This window comes from Seriola dumerili, unplaced genomic scaffold, assembly GCF_002260705.1.
Source record: "Seriola dumerili isolate Sdu_G_001 unplaced genomic scaffold, Sdu_1.0 BDQW01000315.1, whole genome shotgun sequence".
In the NCBI taxonomy this organism is placed as follows: Eukaryota; Metazoa; Chordata; class Actinopteri; order Carangiformes; family Carangidae; genus Seriola; species Seriola dumerili.
The window spans coordinates 499,005-505,834 of record NW_019174570.1 but is presented as its reverse complement, the minus strand read 5'-3'; positions in this window follow the sequence as shown (position 1 = coordinate 505,834).

Sequence of the window (6,830 nt, the reverse complement as noted above, 5' to 3'; positions counted from 1 at the left end):
GTGACTTGAAGTGACCAAGTTGGTGACACTATAGAACAGACAGCTTCAACTCATCCTACATTATCATCTTCATCATTGTAACAGCTACATATAAGTAAAAGCTTAGTGCTACATCACATGCCAGTCCTTACTACTTCAATGACAGACAATAATAAAATACAGCAAATCAAGATGGTATTAAGTGCTCTTCACAGAGGTCCCTGTTCACCACAAAACCACACACAATGCCACATGACCTAAAATGCAGTAACAGCAATATTTTTTACAGTAAGTTTAAGAGTGGTATAGTTTTGTATTTCGTATCCTTTCCAGTTGTCAGCGATGAGACACTGATGGAGCACTGAAGAAAAATGCCACTGTAACAGTAGATGTGTCTCATCTGGCTGCAAAACAACCTTGAACTATCTTCAGAGGAAAATTTAGTGAAACCATGTGTTGTATTGCAGGCTATTAAAGCTAAAATTGTTTAATGATTTATGCTAGTTAATAATTAGGTGCTAAGGGTGAATTATTGTTTAAACATCTGCCTCTGGGAAAATATTTACAACCACTGATAAACAGCTCCATGGGCATGTGTAGGGGGCAGCCAGAGAATATAGAGGTAGATATGTGGTAATTTATGTGTTTAAACTACCTCAGTCTTCTTTTGAGCGTGCTGAGCTTTAGGTTACACTCAAGGTCGGAGTCAGACGAGAAGGAGGAAGCCAGCGGAGCCAATCAGAAGACGACAAAACGCCTGTGCACATTTCTTTGTTTGTACTTGTATAAATAACACTGGATCAGGGAAAGTTAGTTTGTCAGACTGTGGACTGACCAACACTTGTTATTGGTTAGGAAAAGGCACATCTGATCCAGAATTCTGTAACTGCTCATTGCTTGCTGAAAAGATTTACTAAAACAATTTGAACTAAATTCTTTGGTGTGGACATTCATTGGTTTTTTGAGTATTCTGAACACTGCACTCACCCACATGGGGGTGAGAGCTTTTTTTCTGCCAACAGCAGAAGCTCCTTCACATGAAATGTCCAAACCAAGTGTTTCTGGTAGGGGTGGGCGATATGGCAAAAATATCATATCACGATTTTTAAAAAAATAAAATCACGATTTGATTTATCACGCTTAAATTGGAAAAGAAAAACAGACATTTAGACAAAGAACCTTTCTTAACAGATTTTATTTCAAATAGTCGCAGTTTTGCCTGCATGTGCAAACAACATAAAGTTTAAGGTAAACAACAACAACATTCTGGTTCGTCGTGTTATCACCCGACGTCGAACGTTTCCGTGCAAACTTTGCAAATTACATTTGCTTGCGCTTGATCAGTTGCGGAAAAATCCAAACCAATTTCATATAATGAAAGTGGAATTTTTTTTAGCGAGCAACTCCGTTTGGCTTTCAGCCATCGCTCTCATGTGCTACCGCTACACACACAAACAAGGAGGCGGGTAGGAAAGTGCGTCACTGCCCGTAATTCGCTATGATTGGTCGTCAGGTTGACGACGTCAATACGTCTGGTGCGTCGGTGCATCAGCATAGAACTGCAATTTTATAGAATGTGCCCTAGACGATCCCACGTCTCTGCAGTTTGAAAGATCGTCTTCACGTTTAATCCTTCACGATCTAATATCGTCATATCGCCCCCCCTAGTTTCTGGGTATCTGAACTTTACAAAGCTCTCTAATGTTGCTGTAAATAAAACAACTTTAATTTCAGTAAAATGTAATGTCGAATATATGAAAGAGAGTTAAGTGTAGACTACTTTAAAGTAAACCTTGGCTTTACAGAGCTCTCAAACACAACACTGTCACTCCTTTACAGCAGTATCTTTTAGAGAAATGCAACAGAATAATTGTCTTACCTTACAATTGCGCTTCTGTGATGAAGCAGCCAGCTTCAGTTAGTTTTCTTGTAATCACAGTCCGTGTTTTAGATTTTAACACAAAAGTATCTGTGACTAGGGTTGCACAAGGTGGCACTTACCCATCGTAATGTAACCTATAGCGAGAGGGAAAGATGAGTGACAAAAAAAGCAAATGTGTCCGTTTTGCTGTCTCTCTGCCCGATTGACTCCAGAAGTTTTTTACCACCATAAAAGCAGCAGGACCAGAAACTGAACTAAATGAAACGTTCTGTCTGTCTGTCCATCCTCCTCCGCTCTGAAATCACAGCAGCTCCTAACACAACAGGCAGCTGATGCAATCATGGTTATATGCGGTTATATCATTAAACTGTGGCAGGCAAATTAAATTTAGTATTAATCTAATACTACAAACAATAACGTACTATATTAATGGGAAAACAAGTCAAATATCGTTGATATCTGCAAAGGCATGAGCAACTGGTGTCTTTCACCGATATTAATTGTCCATCCTGCACAACCTAAAAGTACTCGATGTGTTGTCTGACAAAAGGCAAAATGGTGAAGTCCTCCAGTTCCTGGTTGGTGACACCACGCAGGTCTAACAGTTACTCTTCACCCATTGAATTAGACAAGAAAATAATTCAAACCGCTGTAAAATTTCAAAAGCAAATTCTCCACCCTCTCCCTACAGTTCAATAAACATCCAGAACATTTTTTTCCCGGGAACGCGTCACCACCCTCAGCGTCATAATTAACTACGCAGTTATCAACGGTTCAAACTTGGCGAGAATATGAGATAGTGTGTGGAATGTTTTTAAAAAGAAATAGGAACTGAGTTTAGTTTCTTACCCTACAGCTGTCCTCGGTAGAAGAGCTGTCCAAGTTTGCCAGTGCATCTTGTTGGCGCAGTCTGCGTTAGCACAACAGTAGTTAACGTTAGCTAGCTAAGTAAGCCAATTAGCAGTGTGTCATCGCAGCGCAAAGCAACCTTGAACGAAATGTCTCTGCCTTGACGCGATGAAATGAGCGGAAATAAAAAATTTAAACGCGGGAGTCCCTCCTCAATCCTCCTCGACCGACTCCTCTCTCTATATCTGCTTCTCCACTCTCCGCCGTTTGTAGTTCGCTGTCAGTTATCCAAATATTGTGCCGGTTGTTGCTGACTGTCGGTTTTGTTTTTTGAATGAATGACAAGTTGGTGACGCCAGCGACGCTCTCAGCTCTCGTGATTCAAATCAGCCAATCACGTCACGTATAGGCTTTCCCATAACGTCAAGAATTATATAGTGGCACTTCAGTGGTATTTATATATATATGTTACAGTATGAGTAATGTGTAAAACTTTTATACCAGTAGGTCAGTCTTTTTCCTTTTTTTATTTCGAGACAATAAAGCAGAAATAGTAAATTTTATTTTAAAAACATCCCACAAACGGGAGAATTTAACAAGATACGCTCAGTTAGTTACAGGTCCAGTACAGTTATGGCCGACCACTCCCAACCGAATGTGCTGATTCCTTGCAATACATTGGATAATCATTTGGAAAATGAAATTGATAGTAATTTATTTTACCACAATTTTATCATACCACATTAACATTATATGGCGTTTTCAATTCACTAACTCAAGAACAAATAACTCTTTAACTCTTGATCCAAAACACTCGCACTAAGTGTGTTTGGCATATTCTTTCTATGGAACATATTCAGTCTTAGTATTAAGATACACAAAATTAAATATTAAATAAAATGTTATTTATTGTTTATTTGTATCACAGTTGTTACCTTCGTAACATACTTTTCCTGACTCCATGTTAAAAATATAAATATTTATGCAGTTACCTGCAATACAGTATCACTGTTAAACACTTGTTTTGACCTATTGCACACAGTTTCCAAATCCTGCTCCTGCAAGCGATTCATGAGTCTTTTTTTTTCTCTGCATTCAAATGGGAAAAAACAAAGGGCTTCCCATGTCAGCATGATATTTAGTACTGGCTTCATTCGGAGACTATTTCTGTGTAAAAGTTCTGAGAAAAGCCACAAGTGTGGCTAGTGTCAAATGACAAAAGCAAACTGCAGTACAATCTACAGGCACATGACCGTTACAATCTGAATGTGCTTCAGATCATATCTGACAATGGGCAGCTGGTTTGTACGGTCAGTCAAGGTGTTAATGTCATTACAATTTATATTTCTCCTCTTTCTCATTGGAGGCAAAATGGTGAACATATAGAAGAAGAATGAGGTGAAGCTGAAGCTCTGTATTATATTATATTATAATAATATAATATAATAAATATAATCACAATATAATATAATGCAGACTGTTGTCTTACTGATGCCTATACATGTCTGAAAATTACAGTGTATAAACTTTTTATGTCTATATATTTGGTCACCATATTTATCATTGAGATAATCAGCATATAAAGATTTTACTAACTGGTTTGTTAATTATTATTTATATTTTTTCCTTTTCGCTTGCAGTAAAATGGTGGAACAGAGAGAAGAAGACAAGGTGAAGCTGAAGCTCACCTTCCATCCAGGAGGGCAGTTAATGCAGAACTCCATTATAATTGTGTGATTTTAGTATTACAATGAAATGTGTTTAGTAGTGTTCCTGCGTGTTTAATGAGATAACCACTAATTTACATCTGGCGCCAGGTTGTATTCAAAGAACAGAAAAACATTTACACTGCATATACAGTGAGGGGACGATTGGGTCAATGGGGCCTAGCTGCGATTTGTTTTTCCCAGGAGCATCTTTGGAGGTTAATCAGGCCATGGCCATTCAGTGAAAAAATCATGACATTTTATTTGCTCTATTACTTTAGTGCAAATAAACAACAGACAGAAAAAACAAGAATACTTAAAACTGCCTGATTTAAACATTGACCTCCAGTCAACAGAGACTGAGTAATGCTGAAATGTCTGAACCAACATCAGAAAGACAGCTGTTGTCTGTCTGTTGATGGTGCAGGAGAAAACTCAACGCTAGTGTTTAGTGTTAAAGTGCTGTTTTCATTATAAAAGTAATGATATAAGAAACTGTGCACATCTTCCTGGGTGGGTTCAACTGACCAATATGACAGGGAGTTATCACAGAGTTATTGGTTTTAAAAGACTTTCTGGTATTGTGGTACTGTTTACCAATCAGTCGTTCCCTCTTCTTTGACTGTACGCTAATAATGGGCATTAGATCCTTTAGGGAGAAAAGGCAGATACTGTTTGTTTCTGACTGCAGTGATAGAATCCACAAGAAACAATCAGAGAGCAAGTGGCGTGTGTCCTCTGTCAAGGCCGAGCTATACAACATAAGACCTGATGTTCCAGCAGTAAACCTTTGTTATCATCATCGTACCCTGAACGCTTCATGTTGATAACAGCCTCGTACAGTATTACTACAGAAGACAGGACTTTTAATTCTCACAACACAAAACACATGAGAATAATAATCTGGGGACGTAATAATAAAAGAAGCTAGCATGGTGCTAATGTGGTGTTTGTAATGATGCCAGCAGAGTATTCAGGCTCTGACACTAGCTTCTTTTATTCAGTTCAAAGAGAGACGAACCTGGTTAAATGTTCACTTTATATTTATTTTATTTATTTCTATAAAATGATCATATTCGCCTTACAGCTGCTGAACACAGGCTCCACTTCCTGTTTGGATCTGTTTGCAGGGTTTATTTCAGCAGTGTAACACAAACAAAAACACAAAACCAAAGTCTTCTATGTTTCATGATAGAAAGTACGTACTTCATTCAGGACTTGTTGATCTCTGTGTCCACGTTCATGATTGAGCAACAGGGTGGTTGCTCATGTCAACCACGAAACCAACAAGGAGGCTGGCAGTTCTCCCCACAAGACACGAGTTTCCTCAACTATGCCGCCTTAAACCTTGAAGTCAAACTCTATCTCAATGGGCTTCTTTAAGGTGAAAATGAGCCGGAATGTTGAAATGTGAATTCCTTGTGTTTCTGGTTGGTGAATCTGATCCAAAAAAATGCAAAATGGACGGAAAATGATCAACTTTCTAGAGTCTTCCTCTTCTCATCACTCTTCAGAAAACATCCAGAATTATTCTTCCTGGCAGCCCTCTTTGTGGTCTCCTCTCCGCTCATAGTTGATGAGCAAATGTAGTTGCAGAGAGATAGTTAATGTCAAAAAGTTCAAATTTGGTGCAGGTGACTTGAAGTGACCAAGTTGGTGACACTATAAGAACAGACAGCTTCAACTCATCCCTACATTATCATCTTCATCATTGTAACAGCTACATTATAGTAAGAGCTTTAGTGCTACCATCACATGCCAGTCCTTACTACTTCAATGACAGAAAAGAATAAAATACAGCAAATCAAAGGATGGTATTAAGGGCTCTTCACAGAAGGTCCCTGTTCACCACAAAACCACCACACATGCCACATGACCTAAAATGCAGTAACAGCAATATTTTTACAGTAAGTTTAAGAGTGGTATAGTTTTGTATTTCGTACCTTTCCAGTTGTCAGCGATGAGACACTTGATGGAGCACTGAAGAAAAATGCCACTGTAACAGTAGATGTGTCTCATCTGGCTGCAAAACAACCTTGAACTATCTTCAGAGGAAAATTTAGTGAAACCATGTGTTGTATTGCAGGCTATTAAAGCTAAAATTGTTTAATGATTTATGCTAGTTAATAATTAGGTGCTAAGGGTGAATTATTGTTTAAACATCTGCCTCTGGGAAAATATTTACAACCACTGATAAAGACCACTCCATGGGCATGTGTAGGGGGCAGCCAGAGAATATAGAGGTAGATATGTGGTAATTTATGTACATACACTAACAGTCTTCTTTTGAGCGTGCTGAGCTTTAGGTTACACTCAAGGTCGGAGTCAGACGAGAAGGAGGAAGCCAGCGGAGCCAATCAGAAGACGACAAAACGCCTGTGCACATTTCTTTGTTTGTACTTGTATAAATACAC